This window comes from Pyrgilauda ruficollis, unplaced genomic scaffold, assembly GCF_017590135.1.
Source record: "Pyrgilauda ruficollis isolate IOZ18807 unplaced genomic scaffold, ASM1759013v1 scaffold24, whole genome shotgun sequence".
NCBI classification, from domain to species: domain Eukaryota; kingdom Metazoa; phylum Chordata; class Aves; order Passeriformes; family Passeridae; genus Pyrgilauda; species Pyrgilauda ruficollis.
This window is the reverse complement of record NW_024523648.1, coordinates 2,775,187-2,796,117: the sequence shown is the minus strand read 5'-3', so window position 1 is coordinate 2,796,117 and position 20,931 is coordinate 2,775,187. Positions and strand designations below refer to the sequence as shown.

Sequence of the window (20,931 nt, the reverse complement as noted above, 5' to 3'; positions counted from 1 at the left end):
GAGGTGCGCCCTGCTCAAGCAGGCACTCAAGGCTGTGTCTGCCTTTGCCCATTCAACAAGTCCCTCTAATGGAACTCAAGTGTGTGCCTAAGTGCTTTCTTAAGCCTGAGCAGTGATAGCTCCTATAATTGGGGTCAAGGAACAGAAACCGTGTTAGCAGCCACATAATGAATGACATTTTCTCCGTGTCAAGCACAGATGAAGTGTTTGAAATCAAGGAATGGTATTAGCCATTCCTATTATGTATGCAAAGTGAAAAAATGATACCTTGAAGTAATTGCACTCTGGAAAAGAAACTTTTCTTTTCCAGTGAAACCATTCTATTATGTTTTGTCTATATTTATCTGGAAAAATGAAGATGTGAATTTTCTACATAGATATCAGTTGGAAAAATAAATTGAAAACTACTTCTCAAGTCAGTGGCACAGTGTTAACATCCAAGAAGTGTGTAAAAGTAGTTGAAACTGTACAAAAGTAATTTATCTGATTTTCATCACCAAAAATGGAATTAAGAATCAAACCTTAGTAAGCATTATACTTATTAATGGGATTCAATTCAAAAGCATTTTTTTCATATTGAAAGGTTGATTAAAACTTCTGAAAAGATATTTCAGAATTTTTTTTCAAAACAAAAAGTAAAAACTGAAAAAAACCCGTAAAATATAAATTCAAAAGTGATGATTTGATGAAAACAATTTGCTTTTTTTTGAACTAGCTCTTAATATGGATCATAGAATGCAGTTTTTAACAAAATTATATAAATTAATGAAACACACCAAATTATTCAGCTACCATTTCAGTTATCAGAACAATTTGAACATAAAATTATCTCAGATATTTCTAGTTCAAAATTTGCTAGAAACCAAAGTCTGTACTGTCAGGAATGGAAAACAGAGAAGGCCCGTGCTCTCTAAATCTTGTGCGGTGACCTACCATGGGTTATGGTTTGCATAATTCATAAAAACAGCAGAGAAAAAAAAAAGACACATCCTACTTTTCAGTTGCAAATTACTCTTTGTGTTAAAAATGCAAAGACCCCAATGGCACTGCAATGAGTTCTCATCATTCCCGCAACAGAGATTTTCCATACAAAGCAGAAGTGATTTCTGGGTATTAGATCATAGAGTTACATCAAGGCTTGAGGAGAGGACAATCAAAACTTCTGAAAGATATTCAGCCAAGTGTTAATGTAGTGATTCAGGTAAAATTTATTATTTGAAATACTTTTACTTCCTGGTTTGAAAGAGGTTCAGGGAGCACTTCTGCTAGATCCCTCAGTACTCTTGGATGAATCCCATCCAGCCCCACAGACCTGTGTGTGTCTAAGTGGTGTTGTAGACCACTGACCATTTTCCCTTGGATTATGGGAGCTTTTTTCTGCTCCCCATCCCTGCCTTCTGGCTCAGAGGGCTGAGTACATTCATGTTGATGCTCAATTCTCCTAAATTTAACTTCTTTCTTAAAACACAGATGTGCCTGCTAATGATCTTCCAGCCTTTCTGCCTTTTCCCATTTGTATCTTTAAATTTTTTCTTTGCCTGTTACAGAGGGACTCTTGTCACTGTAAAGCAGGTAGATCTTGTCCTTCAGTTTCCATAAGTGATGCAGAAAGAAGTAAAAGAAAGTGGATGGAGTAAAATGAGGGCTGTAAAGCTAACAGAAGCGATTTAAGTATAGCAAGATGACCCCAGCCCTCAGCTGGGAGGCACTTTCTGTGTCTGTGCATGAGAAGAGGAAAAATCTGTCCCTGAAGCACATGGAGAAATGAGTTACTGCTCTTCTGCAAGAGAGGAATTAATAACACCAGGCAAAGACAGAGAATTATTCATTGGCTGCAAGATTTCCCTGCAAACTGATATGTTCTAAAGTTTACTATATTACTGGATTGTTCCTGTAGAACTCAAAATCCTAAATTTACTCAATAAAAATATTTATTCCAAAACTAAAAATAAATTCATGTTGTAAATTAAAAACTCACCATTCTGCAAGTAACATACAGTGTTAAGTAATCTGGTTTCCCTCCAAAGGGAAGACAGCTTTTTGAGTTTATTCTCAGACACTGACATTCTCTTGCTGAAGTCACTTGCCCTTTCAAAATATACTCCCTCTTAAAATATCAGTTTATAAAGATTTACATTGATCTGAATAATCCCAATGTGAATGATTTGAACAAGAATACTCTGCTGGTACTTATAAAGCCCTTTGGGAGATTCATCATGGCCAGGTTCTGATTTCAAAAAACAAATCAAGATTAATCTAATGTTGTGTCTCATGTATGTGTCTTCTTGTGTGATAAATATCTGCATTCCCACTGTATGGGCCTATAAGGCTCTTCTACAGTCAATGGAGACAGTCAGTGGAGCTTGAGGAGTGATTTAGATGACTAAAGGTGATGGAGATCTGCTTTTGGAGGAAAAGCCTTGCTCTGATCCCATGGTGGGCTCCACACTGTTAACAATATCAGCGGCATAGTTGCATAACATGGCACACAAGACACGTCTTTCTTTATAAAAGGTGCCTAATTCTGGTGCCATTGAACTAAAGGCCTTGTGCAGGGCATGGTGGGGTTTCCCTGATCCAGGTGGGGTTGTGCTCCTTGTGTCAGAGCTGCCTGGCCAGCACAGGGTAACCGGACGCCACAGGGGATTTCTAAGGCCACGTAATTTCATGTAGCTTCCTCAAAATCCAAGAATCCTTATAGATTTGAAATCCCCCAATTTCCCAGGTTTTTTCACATCACAAGGGTGAGACTAATTTAGTGAATATATTTTGGGACAGGATGGCAGGTCACCTCACTTTTGGCCTCAGTTTACACTGCAGAGCAGGCCCAGAAATTCTGCAAGGGAGCCCTTTTGGGCAAAAAACCCCAGATGTACTCTAGAAATATTCCAATGATTTCTCACTGCTGCAGGCATTGAAGCCACAGAGTCTGACCCTGAACCCTCCACACTGTGTGAGTCAGGTCCTCAGCACATAAAACTTTGCTCTGAAAATCTCCTACTGGGCTGCATTTGTGGCTAAAGGAGCTGTAGGGCCAAATTAGCAATGAGCTCATTTTGCTGCCCCTGTGTTACAAAACAGGTCCTAGGAAACCTGGATACTGAGTTCTGCATGGGGTATTTCAGGAGTGAGGACAGCTAACTCTATGGATCACAGTATGGATTTTTAGTTCAGATGTCATGCCTGATTAACCATCTGGCATTCCTTTAGTTGTTGAGTTATGTAGTGATAGGTCTAATGAACAACTTGGCTAACTACAAGTTGTTGGAAGTGTTTGAATTTTAAGCATGTTGAACATAAATAAAAGCTGGACTTATTGGGTTAAGTACTAGAACTGTAACCTAAAAATCTCACACAATGAAAAAGCATAGATAGGTCATATGTAAAAAAAAAAAAAAAAAGGCTATATATAAAAAACCACCTTGTGTTAATCTTATATTCAGTCCTGTGTTAAGCATTTCTTTCCCTTTGATATCCACCTCCTTCTGTCAGGTCTTCAATGTAAAAGTGAGAGGGAGTCCAACCTAACATTTGTATTTCCATAAAAAGCACCAGGTGTTATGGTATTTGCTATTCATGCTAGAGATAAATTCCTTCTATCTTTCTGAAGTTGTATCACTGCAGGAAAGCGTATGGATCCACAGGGCTTTGGGAAGTTCATTAATAAGATGACCATCTGGAGAGATTGGGGTTTGGATATGTTCTCTGAAAGATGTTATTCAATATTTTAGCAGTGGCTTTGAAACACAAAATGCACAAACAGAGCAGAATTAGTATATTTTTCTTATAAAAGGAGTGCATCATTTGTAAGCCTGTAGTTTCATGCATCCTCCTCTACAAATTCCCTCTCTTGAATTATTCACTGTAGAATCAATCCTTCAAAATGGTGCAGATTTTTCAGCTTGTTGACTAAGGCACCATCTAGGAGTTGGGGGACTTTTTGGTTTTGAATGCTGTTACAGGAAGGAAAGAACTGAATCCCAGTGACCTACTTTCTAGGTAGAATACAGGCATACAAAATATAGAGCTTAGGTGTGAAGCAGGATCCTCAAATAACAGCAGTTCTGAACATGTGCAGGATCACGGAGCACTAAAGAGTTTTTAAGTCAGTGATGTGTCTGATGATATCTTTGTGGTCAGATGAACCTGAATAATAATTACTTTGTTTAAAGCCATAATTTGCACTTTTGTAACTCAATACACATTGTGGATCAGCACAATCTTCACAAGACCTAAGCTGCAGTTCTTCCTTTATCACTGCCTTTTTTTTTTTCTGCTTGCCAAATTTGTTAGCAAATCTGTGAATGTAAGCCTTCCAGTCAGTGTTTTTAATGTTGACTTTGTTCACTTGAAGGCAATTTTATTAATATAAAAGGAAATTTTAACTTTTTGATCAAGTTGAAGCTTTTGCCTTCTAGATGTTTTTATATCCTACAGCACAGATTGATCTCTGCAGTGTTTTGGATGCAGAAATGAATAAAAACTACTACTGAATACAGCAGATGTGCAAATGTTGCTGAAAGGTCTGAGAAGAAACATTAATTAACATGTGACTATGTTTCAATAAAGACAATGAAATAAAAGTGTCTTGCAGGATCATCAGATCCATCAATTTTCTGCTCATCACTAGACAAAATTTCAGTCAGCAGCATATTTGATCTTGTGGAATTCAAAGAAACCAATTTTCTGGGCTTTTTGAGTTCAACACAATTCAGTGAGTCTAATGAAGGATCAGTGTTTCTTAGTTCAGTTCTCTTTCAAACCAATCCCTTGATTCTTTCTCCTTCTTTCAAACTCAGTAATGTAGAATTGAATAAATAAAAAATTTATTTTTATATAATCACTGAACCATAATCACATTTATAATATTGAGTATTGTTTTTACAGTTAGAAATGTTACATACCTGCATATGAAATCTGAAAAATAGCATACCATGCATTATATACAGACAGGTGGCCTGATATAAGCTGTTTATTTTTCAGATGACCTTTCTGAGTTCACCAGACTTAATTCCACAAAATTTCACAAGTCTCCCTGCTCTCACCTTTTAATTTCCTTCTCTTATAGTCAGGACACTTACATTCATTTTCTTAATCAAATCCAAGTTTTACAACTGCTTTTAAGCAATAAAAATGCTGTTCTCATTACTTTCATAGTTTTAATTGGTGAATTTTTTTATAGATTAAAAACTGATTAAGTCTTATATTTAGCTTCTCTGGGATGCCTAAGGACTTCAATACTTTTCCTACCACTGTTTTAGATTAATCTTGCTCACAGTATAAATATGTTTTCTAAAAAGAGCTATTCCTGATTTTAACATGGATTTAATTCCAGCAATTACACACACACACACACACACACACATAAAAGAAAACCAAAAAAAGGGCAAAAAAACAAACCAAACCAAACCAAAAACATACATAAAAAACTACCACAACCCAAAAAATGCATAAAGAAACATGTGATTTGAATTCTACAAAGGAATTTCTTGAGCCTTTTGGATAATCTGTTTCATAGGTAAAATGAGAACTCTTGACTGACATTAAAATAAATAATTTTGACTATGAGATGATATTTAAAACTAAAAAACTTGGAACCCATGCTCAGTATTCTGAATATCTATGATTTTTTATACTGACTGTAATCAGGAACTGTGATTATAGGTTGAAGTCCATAAGATCTATTTTCATTTTCTCTTTGACTTGTTATATTAAACTTATATCATTATTCTTTTGACAGTAAGAAATAAATTGTTCTGCTGAAGAGCATCAGACATCAATTTTGAAGATATTTCTATGATACCAACAATGTTAAAGTGGCCTGCACAGTGCAAGTGATAGCTACCATACTCCCAATGAGAAAAGCAAATCTGCTCTCAGTGGTCATAAAATTGTGAGGGTAAAAATGTCAGCAAAGCTTCCTAATATTATTTCAATGTGGGGGTTTATTTTTATATATACTTATGATCCCCTAGAAAAAAATATTGATAACAGGCGAAGAAGGAAATAGCAGGTAAGGTAATTATGCTGCTATGGTTACTCTGAGAAGAGAAAGCTCACAGCAAATTTTAATACAATTCAAAAAGGATAAAACCAATAGCATTCAACCAACACATAGAGTGTCTATGTAGAATATTTTCACAAAAATGTTGCAAAGTCTGCCTAAATTTGTGGGCAATAGATATGAATCAGAGTAAAGTGTTGGCCTGGTGGGAAATGCCCCTAAAAATAAGAAAAGAGGCCTATTAGTGCATTCACTGGCTTCATATAGGTTAATCTCAGGATAGAAACTCTTTCTAAACACTGTGTAGAGGATGGTGCTGAAATGGGGGCAGCATCTAAGAGACCCCATCACGGAGGTGAGCCACCTGCCCCTGGAGCTGTCTGAGTGATCCTGGGCATTGTGCTAGTTCAGAGGAGGAAGGCACAAGAACATTTTTGCAGCTGCCTATTCTATTTTGAAGCTGTAAAGGAAGGGCTGGAGAGGTGAAGGGACAGCACCAAAAAACTCACAAAAGCAGGCTTGTCTTAAGGAAAAGGAATTCAGAACCAAGGCTCTCCTTCAAAACAAAACCAAAGAATAACTCCTTCCCCCTCCAACTTCCTGCTTGCATGATGTTAGATTTGCAGAATTGCTCTGTTAGAGGCAGACTCAGGAAAGAAAGGTAAGGTCCCTTGGTTCTTCCACTGATATAGTTTGAACATTTATGTGTTTCTGAAAACAGACTGATCCCATCAAGTCTTAGGAAAATATCCTCCTTGGAGCTTGATCAAAGTACATTTATACACTCCAGCAACAGTAGAATGCATAAAAATGTTTCTGTGAAGAGACAAGTGCACCTGTCCACTCATTGTAAAACAAAATAAAGGCATTTTAGGGTAAGTATCTCCTTAAGGAACACAGCTTTTGGCTCATGCATCATTTCCATAGAAAAGATGCCTACATTACCCTTTGTTAAACTCAAGTAAGTTTCCTAGCAACCCAGTCATTATCTCTGTGGGGTGTAAAAAGACACCAGCATTATAAAGAAGTTGAGCCTTTGACAGTATTGTGTTTTTTTGACCACAGTTAATCACTAAACCTGCTGGCATCAGTCCAAAGTCCTCTTCTTCAATAAGATAAGTATCAAAAAAGTACTTTGTTAATGTTAATGCATTTTATTTTCTGTTACAGGACAAAATCATATTCTGTACATCTAGTATACTATGCAAAGTACAGAGCATCCTAAACAAAACATCTTCAAATTAACCTCCTGTTTTTCATCTCCAGTGTCAAGGATAGCCAAACACCACATCACAAAGGTGACTTAAGATTTATTTTATGAGGTGATTAATGGCCTAAATAGAAAACCTTTCCAGAAAAAAAGCTCTGCCTTTTTTTTTTTTTTTTTTAACTTTTGGGTTGTTTGTTTTGCTTAACTTGCTGGTTTGTTTTTGAAGCAATTTTTCCAGTTCTGTAGTGTTAGAAAATAGCCAACAATTTCAACTAACTCAGGACTGGCTGCTAGCTCCAGGACTGGAGCAGTGAAGAATGAAATTTGCAACTGAAATATTAGGATCATTAATTTATGTTGCCCTGTGTGTATGGTTATGCTATCAATAGATGAGAGACATCTCAGAAAAACAAAAAGCAGGACATAAATGGAGAAGTAGAAAAAGATTCCCCATTATTACATCAAAACCTGTGTTGAAATATCTTTGTATAAAAGAAACTCTTGCCTGGCAGTTCAAATTTATGGAATATATAAAGAAATTATGACATTAAAATTCACAGATCCTTTACTTTTAGAGTAGATTATTTGTGTTTGAGCAAGCATATTCTTGAATAAACCTAGACTTCCTCTCCATATAAAATTTCACCAACAGTTCAAAATATCAGGGTTTTGCAGTAGTTTTCCTTCACATTAGAGATTGATAAAAACCAAACTGAAAGAACATGACACTGCAGACTATAGTAAAAAATCATATTCATTTATTGGTAGTCCACCAATTCAGGAGAAAAGAAAAAGAATTTTAAAAAAGGAAAAGTAGGTATTTCTTTCAGATATATATAAGGGACAGCATGAAAAAGAAGCAGCTATTTCAAAACACTCTTTCTTCAGAAGCTATACTACTCCAGAAAGAAAAGGAAAAAGAAACCCCTGTGATTTGTGAGGAACCTATGACAGGAGTTCCTGTATTATTCTTTCCCTTACAAGCACAAGAAAAAAGTGGTGCAGGTTTGCTGACTCCTGACCTTTCTTAAAAGGTAAATCTCCTTCCTATTTTTATTTGAGTATCTGGACTCAGCCATGAAGCAGTGTTTTTTGGGGCTTTTTTAGGTTGTCCCTATCACCTACAGTGATACAATAAGGATTATTCACCTATAAGGCAGACAGTCTATTACAGAGATGTTTGTTTTCATCACAACGATTCCCATAATATGCAGACAACATGACTACAAAACAGAAACTGCAGACACCTCATATTACCTCACTGAGGTTATGGACTAATGTTATGGTAATCTATAACTCCATTGCATGTGGTTGTTTAATAGAATTTAAAAGAAAGACAAAGAACGAAGCACATACAGCCCTGGTCTGTAGCTTAAGACAAACTGAGAATACACTTTTTAGCTAAATGACCTCATTAAATTTTAGGAGTCTGTTATTTCTTGTCTGATTATTACTCTGGATATAATGCTATGGTTTCTGTGACTCATGCATAATGCCTTAGGAAAGATTTCTTTTTGATGTACGCTGAATTAGTCATACTTATCTATGAACACAGATTATATATGGTGCAACCTCTATACCTACTGTGGTCTTCTAGAAAGGAAATATTAATATTTTACTTGGTTCTGTAATTAACACTACTACATAAACCCAAGCAAGTCCAAAATAGCTTTTAGGATTCAGGACTGGATGATTAAAAAATTTCTTCTCCTCAAAGTTGTTTCATGGATACTGTTAGACATAATTTATTATGGTAATAACAATTCATCTAGTTCTTGTAAGAAGTATGAGGTAAAAGAAGAAAAATATGAAAGCTAATGGAGAGTCTCTTCTGCAAGACTCAAAATTAGCAGTCATAAAGAAAGTTAATAGTCTTTGCATGCTAAGAATCCAAAGACTTCGGTTATCAGCTTTCTCTGAAGAAATTAAAAATCACACCAAATGAAGTGATTCGTGATTGGCTCACAGATCTTGACTGCATATTTTCTAGTCCAAATTTTTGGCAGGTTCCATGCTAAGGTTTGAATGGGTGTATGTTAGGATACCAATTGCAAAAAGAGAACTTTGTTAATACTGCAACACCAAATTTAAGTATGAGGAGAGGATGTCTGAAAAAGGAACAAAAGCATCTCTCCTTTCAAAATTGAGCATCATTACTCTGACCTCTTAATAGTTAAACAAGGTGTAACTTCCTGAATCTGGGGAAGAATAATTCCAGGCACCAGCATATATCCTGGAGGATGACTGTCTGGATGGCCTCTTCTAAGAAAAGAGGGACCATGGTGGACATCAAGCTGAATATGAAGTAGCACTACACCCTCATGTACACTACATCCTGTCAGCAGGTGAAGGAAGAAGATCCTTCCCCTCTGCTCAGCACTGGTGAGGCCATTCCTGGGGTATGGAGTCCAGTTTTCAGTTTCCCTGAACATAGCAAATGTGGACATATTGGAGAGCTTCCAGAGAAGGGCCACAAGGCTGAGCTGTCAAATTAGGAGAGGCTGAGAAACTGTGACTCTTCAGCCTAGGGAAGAGAAGGCTCAGGCAGATCTTATCAGGGTATACAAATTTATAAAGAGAGGGTGCAAAAAGTCAGGGTCTTTTCAGTGATGCCCAGTGACAGGACCAGAGGCAATGGGCATTCCCACACCAAAACACAGGAGGTTCTTTCTGAGCATCAGGAAACACTTTTTCACTAAGAGGGTCACCAAGCACTGGCACAGGTTGCCTAGGAAGGTTGTGTAGTTTCCATCCCTGGAGATATTCTTAAGCTATCTAGAGAGAGTCATGTGCAATTGGATGTGGGTGGATCTGCTTGAGCAGGGTTGGTAGATCAGATGACCTTTAACATCCTCTTTCAACCTTAGCTACTCTGTGTTTCTGGAATTCTGTTTCATATCCTTTTATAGATGTACCATGCTGTACTATTCCTTCACCTCCTGTGGAATGCATCTTATGCAGGAGCTGAAATGGGACTACATTTTTGAATCCTTACAAATCCAGCAGGATGTTCTAAAAGAGAAATAAGGCTATAAAATGTCAGAGTAAGGGAAACACAGTCACTAATCTTTGTCTTTCTAACTCCACATAGTAATAACAAGAGAATGCTGGATCTTCTAAAAAAGGAGAGCAACTTCCCTGGCATTCAAAGTCCTTCTCTTCTGCTTGTCTCACTATATTCTTGTGAGATATTTTGTGGTTGGCTTTCTCTCCCTAATCTTAGTGCTGTGAATGTTTTTAAGTCATCTAGCATTGCAGGTAGATGGATATTTTGGATTCAAAATTAATGGAAGCATTTTTTCACATGATTGACAGCTGTCAGTCAGATTCTTTTTTTTAGGAGCTGAACTGACAAACTTAACGAAATTTCAAATTAAAGTTAATAAAATTTTAACTGCAAAACAGAAAATAAAATGTTGTTTGGAGTGAATGAAACTTTTTATTTCTCTCAGGTCCTTCTATACAACTTAAGAATATCCATGTGTTACAACCAGAATGGCCAGTATCAGATGACTTATCAGCAGGAAGTTTCCCTTCCTGCTCTGCTGAGGGGAACTTGACATACATGTCAAGCCCAACTATGGAATCATGCACCTCAAAAACTTCACAGTCATTACATCTCAGTGTGGGTGATTGGTTTCAAACATCCATAAATAAAGGACTGAACCAGGGACTGAGATTTCCTGATCCTTGTAACTATAATGCGAGACAAAGCATTTATTTCTTGGTTTTGTGATACAAACTGAATCACTGAAGATTAAAGTTGTGATTTACATCATAATTTGTAAACATCTGTGTCTATATTGATTTTGCTCCCTAGTGCTCTTCACCTGACCAAAAAGGTGTCCCAAGGTGTTAAGTACTGGCTGCAGAACCCCTTGAAATATGTGAAAAAAAGCAACTCCTATAGCTATGGCCAATTCAGAGACTGTTTTTTAAAGTGTCCTGATGGTGCACTTGATGCAGTCAAGTGGCAGCACTGCTTTAAGCACCCCCAGGAGATTGTTTCTTGTTTCATGCAGTTTTACTGCTAGAAAAGTACAGCTATACAAGAAAATGTGCCTAAATCCTCCTTTACTTCTATTCAGTCACTCCTGGTTACTTCTCTTTGAGCCACCCCACCTGATTCCTCTCTCATTTACCCCTTTGAAACACCTACAGATATTTAGCATGCCGTTCATGCATCATTATTTAGACAGGCACTCCATATTTAGCTCTTCTCCTTTCCTCATAAATCAGTCCCTTCCAGACCCTCAATCATTTTTATTGCTCTTTCATAAGTGCTGATAGTACTCATAAATGAAATGTCTGTAATGGCACTAAGCAAGAAAAAGGGAACAAGAGACCAAGGCTGGAGTTAATAAAATAAAAATAAAGCATAACTTAACTTGGGCATCCTCTTTATTTTGGCAATCAAATAGACATAAATGATAGCACAACATGGCAAATGAATTACCAGAGGCCTAGGCACACCTGCTGACATTTCTATTTTCCCTTGTATTTTTTCCATTCTAGAGAGAGAAGTAGAAAAATAGCTAATGTGAACATCTATTTCTGTTTCTTCAAATCAATATTCTAACATTCTGTGGACATGAATGGTTCTGAAGCCATCAAAATTCAAACATCTCAAAGCAGGACTCATGTTAAGTTCAACATGTAAGAGCAGTATTTGTTCTCACAGGAAAACTTTCTGGACACTTTTATCCTAACTGTGCTGGAAGATGGCATGCTATACAGTAGTTTAGATACTATAACACAATATACAGAAATTATAATTTTACAGGAGTTATAATTTTAATCAAGACAATTTGAAGGCTTAGCATGGAAATAGTCATGCTTTTGACACTGCACCCTTGTAGTTTTAGTTTAAAAGGGAATCTCAGTTTTGCCTGTGAGGACAAAGAATGCTGGGATCTTGGATTTTTAAAATTAAAAGGTAAGAAGCAAAATTTAGGCAGTATTTAAATTTTAATTTCTAAATGACTTTTTATAGAAGAGATGAAAACTTTATGGACGTTCACATAAACTGCCTTTGGCCAGTGAGCTGGTCTCTCTGTGCTGTGTGTAACAGTGTACACATGACAAATTTCTAAATGTATGGAAAACAGGATGTGTGAAGATGAATCCAGTTGCATCTATTTTTAAAATAGTTTACTGTGCATTTGAAAAATAAAGAAAATTGGACAAGTAAAATTTATTTTAAAAATTACAGGAAACAGAAAAAATGTTGAAAATACTAACTCTCAGTATGTGTTTAGTTACAGCATGTTGGTGCTCAAGTAGCTTTTACAGCCTTTCTTATGGATCCTTTATCAAGCTTGTCGTAAGATTTATTTTAATTGCCTGTAGCTGATCTGGTTTAGGATTGTTTTGTGCTTAAACAACAATCAAGATGTTAGCTCTTAAGACTAATTCTAAATTTAAAAAAATATTAAGTGTTAAAACGCTTGGGCACTGCAGGTATGTAAAAGTATAGAACAGTTAAGAGTTCTAAATGTGATACTGATAATAAAAAAAACCCAAACAAACTACCCAGATATAAATAAACCAAAAAGAAGCAACAGGCAATCCTCTCTATACAGGCTAGAGCCTATATATGAGACCAGGTCATGCCTTGTCAGCAGATGACAATTTAAACATGTTTATTTTTTCAAGCAGGAGAACATCAAATGCAGAAAAGAAAGATTTAAACATTGCAGAAAAGTTATTTTAATAATAACAAAATATCTACTCTCTTACATTTGAAAGATTTAGGAGAACATTAGGGGTCACTGTTATAAGGCTGCAAATTCACAGAGGGCTTGTTTATTTTACAAAGAACTCAGTTCCTCTTTTATGCACACACTCTCTATTTTTCTTAATGATTTAGACAAAAGGAAAGAAAATGTGCAGAAGTCTCTCAGACCAAAACCTTCTTTTCTTTTTATTCAGGTGAAAAATAGGTTGAAAATAAGTTATGATGATGCAAAAAAGCTCATAAACCTGCCCTCAGCACTTCTATCAGAAATTTTTCAAACTTTTATCTGTCATCTGACTTAATGGAATACTTTTTTAGTTTGAAGGCTCTAAACTTGTCTAATGAAACATTTATTACTTCAGTGCTTTAAGTTAAAATGGTAAAAGAAATAATCTAGAGTGAGTATTAAAAGCTGAAGCTTTAATCATTACCTCTGATGGAGTAACTCCATTCATCAATCATTCTCTTTCAAAGTCCAGGAATAAAGAAGGACTATCTATACACTGCAATGAAATACTGGCATCTGATAAGATACTCAAAATAAATTGAGCCTTGACACCCAGAAAATCTTCTTTAAATGGCTGGGATATTTAAAGGAAGCAAACAAAACATATGTTACCTTTGCTGGAGGTCTCAGAAACGTAAGACCAATAGAAAAGATTTTCCTTAAACAGCCATAGAAGTAGCAAATACCATATTAAGAAGCAAAAAGAACTTCTGCAAAACATGCAAGGAAATCCTTTTCTCATCTCAGCACTGGAAATGATACAACTGGTGCATTCCAAACACTTGTTCTGAGCTTCAGGTCCCCAAGAAAGTCATAGGCTGGCAGAGATGCCCATGGCAGAGCAGAGATGAAGAGCTGCAATCATGAAACTCTGAGGAGAAAGTTCAAGGCTTTTAGCAACATAAAGGCAAATCTGAGTGGGGGCTTAGAAAAATTGCTGCTAAGCATTGGCTTATTGCCTCTGTGTAAAAATAGAACAAATCTAGCAGATTTAAGTAGAATATTTCCCTTTAATATAATAAAAACCTTCTAATTGTAAAGGTAAGCTATACAGTCATGATTTGAACAATAAACTTTATTAAATAAGCTTTGAACAATAAACATTACTTCCTACCTTATAGCTGCATTTAAAAAGCCCTGTTTTGAGGGCCAAAATGGTGCTTGTAAATTGTCTAGGCAATGATTTGATGGCATAGGACACAAATATGTCAGGGACCTGGCTAAACAATGCAAGAATATGAACTTGAACCAGGGACTTGACCAGTCCCTATCTGAGTTCTTTTAGCTCTAGCAATATAGATGTAGGCTGAATACCAGGACCAAAACCAGTTACATCTTTGAATAAATAATATGTGAAAGAAATTAAGGGCTAACTGCTGCAAAGTAAAGGATACAAAGAAAAATACAAATCTCTGCTTATACAAACTCATTGATGACTGAGTTAGGTGTAATGAGTCAGAAAAGAGCATTTGGAATGACTGTAGACCTAAAAAAGTCAGCAACAATGGAAAAACAGACAGAAAATATTAATTATTTTCTAATAAAGAAAATAGGAAACCAAAAATAAGAGGACAAATTAGAACACATAATTATGCTACTATACAAATACATAATACATGGAAATCTCAATTACTCTGTGCACACTTCAGGACACTTATCTCAGACATGAGGTTATGATACTACTCACAGTACACATAAAGTGGCAAGGGTGGCTGGTATTATGGAATAACTTTCTCTATCTCAGGAGGTTTCTAATACTGTAAGTCACAGAGGCATGAAGAGATATCAGGAAAACAACACCCTCCTCTAGCCATCTTTCTTACAATTTTCTGTATTCAACTGAATAATTTGGATCCTCATAGTCATTTCTTGCAAGCTCTCCAAACCTCTGATCATCCCAAAAGCTTCTGTTTACATCTTTTGTTTTCAAATACTTGGTTCTTGGCTGCAAACACTGGGACTATACTCTACATTTTGCATGAAAATTCAGCCATGCCTTATAAAACAGCTTCAATATCCCCCTGCTTCTAGTGGAGATACCTTACCTGACATAACCCAGTGCAACATCTGTCTTTTTTATGATCCCATTACAGTCTTAATAGTCATTCTATGGTCAAATAATGAAAGCTACTGAATCAAGGAGCATAGAAGATGCTTTATGACTTTGAAAAATCAATCTATTTTCATTTAGTACATGTTAAAGAGTCTAACAGTCAGCCATCAATTAAAAACAAACAAACAAAACCACTGAAAACAATGCAGAAAAAATACGAAATGTGAATAATTGGAAAAAGGTTAAAATAAAAATAGAGAAGAAGCTTAAATTATGTTTTCTCTTCTGTTTTCTTTATTCTTTGCATGACTAATGATTCCATTGTATTTGTGTTTTAACATAAAATATCACTAACATACTTATTCCTAGAGTCCACATTCTAATTTTAATTAAAATCAAATATATCTGGTGGTGTACATTTTGCTTCAGAGGAATAATTGCACATTTATGCTGTTTTAAATGAGAAAAGAATTTAGCTTACTACATTTTTACACACTTCACTGCCTTGGTACTGAGAATGTCTTACTGGATTGGTTAGACTTTTTCCTCATAAGAAACAGATTATTTTTATTTGGCAGTTAAACACCTGGTCACTAAATATTTAAAATTCTGAAATGAAATGCCTCTCAATAAGCTGCAGAGCAATAATATGCAAATACTTACTTATACTCAATTGGCATATAACAAGGTATGAACAATGTGTGTGCATTGTAATGAAGTGATGCAAATGACCTCAGAAGCTGGAAGACACTGCCAAAAGTTTGAATTGTATCCAAAATAAGAATGTCTGTTTCCCTACAATCTGCTGAATGCAGAACACATTAGTATCTCAACACTGCACAGCTGTGTTTTTCTATCAAAGAAGGATAATGCCTGCTTTCAGACTTGCAGAAAAAAAATCCTTCCTAATGGAGTTGGGTACCTTTATCTGCATTCAAGCTGCTGCTTATTTATTTTTAAATAACTGAATTCTGGCACCATTTTATCCTGAATAAAACACACAGTTAAAAAAGAGTTAGACATTCCATGTCAGCCCTCTGCTATGAAAACACAGTACCTATTTAAGATGGATCTTGACCCTTTTTTTAAAATGTTTTCTCATCACTAATCAACCACAATTTCTCAGTGATCTAACTTATGGCCTCAGACCCTTTCCTCCCTAATGTCTGATACAGTCTTACAGGACAATCATAACATACAGCTACAGTCCTGCCTTCCCCTGCCCTGGTATAATCTCCAGATCCATGCTTCTTCAAGGGCAGACTCCTCTTTTAGAAGGGGAGACTCTCATCTTGCTGAGAAGCTGTCCACCACTTTCTTCTCCAGGCTTTTCTGATGTAAACAAGTCCAGAAGGTCTGGATTGCTTGGCAAGACAATATCAAGGACTGGGCTTCTCAATATAAATCTAAGTCATGATTGCCTGAACAACCCTGTGGCCTCAGACATGAAGTGTTTGTGATATTTTTGTGAAGCACCTTTTCTTCCTTTTTCCTTTCCTGGTGTCACAATGAGGACATCTATCCTGCTGTGTTTGGCACATGTGAGAGTGCTGTTGAGCTGCCTAAAATAAACATGTTTACTGTTTGCTGGGGAAGAATTCAGTGAAGTAAGATATAAAAAAAATATATCAAAGCCTGATGAAAGTGATCTTCAATAAAATTTCCCATTAAGTATGATTCATGAATGATATCTATACTAGTAGAAAATATTATTCTTTTGCAGCAGAGCCATACTACTTCAAATGCCTCTTGTCCATGAAGAGGCCTCAAGTTGCTGAAATAAAAATATTTCCAAGGTATTCTGTTATTCTGAAGTCAAAAGCAATTTCTTTTTCCAGTCATACTCCACTAGAACACAGGAAACCTGTACTTACATGGTTAGAGATAATAATGGTGCAGAGTCCCAGTGGGAGGATGTCCATAAGTATGTGCTTAAGTCTCTCTTTACGCAGGAGTTTGATAGAAGCGAGGCACATGCTTGAAGAATATTAATGGTTTATCTTTAATGTTTTTCTTTAAAACTTTGTTAGTCTGCATTCACGTTTGTGTATAAAAGAATCACATTTCAGTAGTATGTTAGAAGAAGGTAGATCATTACATAATATAAATATATCATTGCAGTTCCACCATCTTCATTCCAGTGAAGAACCTATCACCTGAACCAAGATATTTTGTACATTTTATTCTTATCTCTTCCTAATGAGACAACGATTTGATTTTCAAAGACCTGATTAATTTATTTATATTTTCTCACAAAACAGTTTTTTAGTGTTTACTCTTGCTCTTATATTCTAGCAAAACTAAATTTTTATTTGATAACTTTACTTTCTATCTGATATATATCAGTGAAGTACAGGTGTCCTCTGATTATCACGTGTCAAATGTGACTTGTTCTGTATTTTTCTACTAAGATGTGGAAAACATATTTAATAATGTTTTATCACTTTTGTATAGGAAGAATAAAGTTTTGTTCACACAAGAGTTATTAAGTTTTTGTGGGTTATTAAGTTTTTATCATAAAGTGAATTAGTTTAACTCCACTGTGTATGTATAACTCAGTTTAAAGCAGTTTGTTTCAGTTTAGCTTAAACAGATCCCAATTTATGTTACATTCAAAAAAGCCTCATTTAAACTGCAATAAAAGTAGCTGCACAACTTCATTTAGTGGTTTAGTTAAATTAGTTGGATTTATTGAATTTGATTGAACCAAGAAAACAGTGTCGTAGAATCACGGCCGAAATTTTAGGCTAACAGGCATCATGTCATCTGACAAATTCTGCAATTTCAGCAGCAGATATCTGCCAGTATTGCTAATTGCCTGGCTGCTTTGGCCAGTAAGTAACAAAGCCCAAGTCTGAAAATGATGACTGTGCAAAGCAATTGCACTATGCATGTGAGACCCAAGAGCATGTTACAAAGATCTACCAAATACTTCATGTTGAAATACTCAACAATCCTCAAATTCTATGAGGTGTTTTAAAGAAAAATCTGAGGCATATGGGGACCATCTTTATGATAAGGAATTGATTTGGGAAATACATCTTTGTTTTCTGAATCATTTTTGCATTGGTCTCAGTGAGCTCACATTGGAAAGGGCAAGCATTACTTACTTTTCTAAGGATTTTCTGAAGTTATGGTTATGTATAACCCTAGCCCAGGTGATAAAACTCATTACTGATGTGACTCATAGTTGCTTAAACTGCATTTTTAAACAGATTGAAAGCTTACTGAAAGTATGGGTGAGGATTCAGCAGAGCAAAACAGTTAGTGAAGAAAGTCAGATGATTACAAACAGAGAAAGAAGCTCCTGACCTTAGGGGTCCCTGGAATCTGGGCTCTCGTGGAATCTGTCACCAGCTTTCCCTCAGGTTCTTGATGAAAAAATGAATTCAAGCACATGCTGAGGCAGCACATTATTACTCTAATGCATTTGCAGAAATGCAAACTTTTACAGAGGGACATCAGATACCAGAATCAAACTGCATAAAATTTTAGCTTTACCAGGCAGAATAAATAAACATTCACAGAAATTATAATTATTCAGACTCTATGAGTGGTTACATGGTCAATTGCCACTGTTCTTTATAGTGTTTTTCCCAAGCAGTCTTTCGAAATGATCAAATAATACCTGTAGCTACCATTTTTTCAACTACTGAAGCCTTGTAATTCAGATGTCATTCAAAACAAATTTGTGACTCAATACATTTTTTTGCTTTATTTATATTTGCAGTTTGAAAACATACTTAGCTTTTCATAAAAGGAAACTTTTCATCACAAAGAAATGACAGAAAGCATGAGTTCTCTATTTAATATTTCACTAATACGTATTTTCATTCAACTGAGTAGGGTTGCTATAAGTATTAATCCTTTCCCAAAGCATTTCTTTGCCTACTTAAGTTATAAACTAAGCACCATAGTGCTTTGCTTTCCCACTACACAGAGTTAAACAACTCTAGAAACTTCGAACTTAAGCAGTCATTTGCATATATCTGCATACATTCATATGCATAAATACACATAACGCAGAAGGTGAAACTCAAAGCATGTGAGTAAGAAACTGAAATTCTCTTCAAGGGCTGTGCTAACTTTGAAGGTAACTCACTGAGCTGTGAGGAAAACCAAGTACCACATAAACGTATACACTTACTCTCTTAAAAAGAGAATCTGCCTTGCAAGCAGATTGCAATTAACACACCACCTTGTCAGCCTGCAAGGTCTAAACTAAGCACAGAGTTCTTTTTTGTTCTCCACCTAGTTTGCGGTCCTTTTGTCAGATGGAGGGAATCTGCTATTTGGAAATTCCATTAAGCATTTTCATATCAAAATAGGTATCTTGACATGAAAGTCAGAAGAATCTTTTTTTGAAATATGTCCTTTTTAAGTTTTTCAAAGAATTCTTTTCAGAAAAGGCAAGAACCTCATCAGCTCCCACACACACAAATCTTCAAATGTTGTTTTTGAAGAATTGCATTTAAAAGTATGTTCACTCATATACCAAGCATGAGAAGCCGAAAAAAAAAAGTCTTTGAATTTGAACTACAGCTCATCATAATCTGGTTAAAATTATCTTCAACACCACCTGTCATTATTAATGCAGGAAGAGAGGCGGAAAAATACCTTCAGCCCAGCTACATTATTGCAAATAAGGTCCATCTGCTTTTCACTGTTCCATCATATAATAATAGCAGTTATATTTGTGATGGATTTAGGATTTTGCCTGTAGTAGATGAATGTGAAACCGCTTTTATTAAAAATGTTTTTGCTTTGAAGGCGTTCTTCCATTTTAGCACACTTTATGCCTAATTTTTAATGTGGAATCCTCAGTCTTTGATATATTCCATTGCTAGGTGAATTATTTTTTTCCAATTAATTATATTCTTATTATATATATAAGACTACATATATAAAAATACTCTATTTAGCTTTTTGTGGTAAATGGTATAGCTGTGAAGAATCTGATTTAAGGCACAATGGTTATAAGAGCCATTTTATAATAGCCATGGTAAAATATTCATTATCTGCATCCTTGAAGGAACACATTAAAAACATAAAACCAACTGGGTAAGAATTTCTAAAAGTGAAAGCAAGGATGTTTTATAAAAGCAAACGAAAAGGTAAAACCTAAAACACAAAATGCTTGCTCTTATCGTGGGAGTGCTCAAATCACAGGAAGGAGATTTGAAGTAAACAATAGGTATGTCTACATTAGCCATTAAATTGTGGTGTGGTGCCTCAATCCAGAGCCTGTGATGTGATTTATTCTTGGCTTGTTCTCTGCTATCCACAGATTGGAGTGACTTTGTATGGCCTCAAGGAGTATTATTGTATGATGAACATTCATCATTAAGATTTTAAGCAGAACAAAAAACCCAAAAAAACCCCCAAAAAATAAAGAAGAAACTCTCTTCAATAAAAGAAACCTTACAATTAAGAAATTGTAATTTGTGTTCAAACTAGAAGAGCAGAGAAAGAATATAATATCTGAGAATTTAAATGCAAAAGCATGACAACATAGGGCAAAAAGAAGGTGTGATGGAGTACTTTGTAAAGGCATGAAAGTCTGAAAAAGCTTTTTTTTCCCCCCTAGATTCATTAGAAAAGCTCAACCAGACAATTGTTTTCAGTGCCTATAGATGTCAGTATGTTGTATGAGCACTCAGAGATGGCAGGAAATGAGATGTTAAACAGTTAGGGCTATGTACAAACACCTTGAATTTCCCCTCAGGTTAACTGGTACTTGCTGGAAAAGAAAAGAAACAGCACCACTGAAGAACATGGCTGACATTCCAGAGCCTGTGAAGACAAGTATTCTAGTTTATGTTTTCTGTTACTAACATGGGAATAACTCATTGTAGTAATGAGTTTGTTAAATTCCTGAAGCAAGGTCAGCTCATGAGGAGAGAACAAAGAGGATTAAAGT

At 35.7% G+C, this 20,931-nt stretch overlaps 1 protein-coding gene across 1 annotated transcript in view; it reads right to left on the bottom strand.

Moving 5' to 3' along the window:
* The window catches only part of NKAIN2 (sodium/potassium transporting ATPase interacting 2), a 514,426-nt gene that overhangs the window by 160,831 nt on the left and 332,664 nt on the right, over nucleotides 1-20,931 (bottom strand). The gene's annotated exons all lie outside the window — the stretch shown is intronic.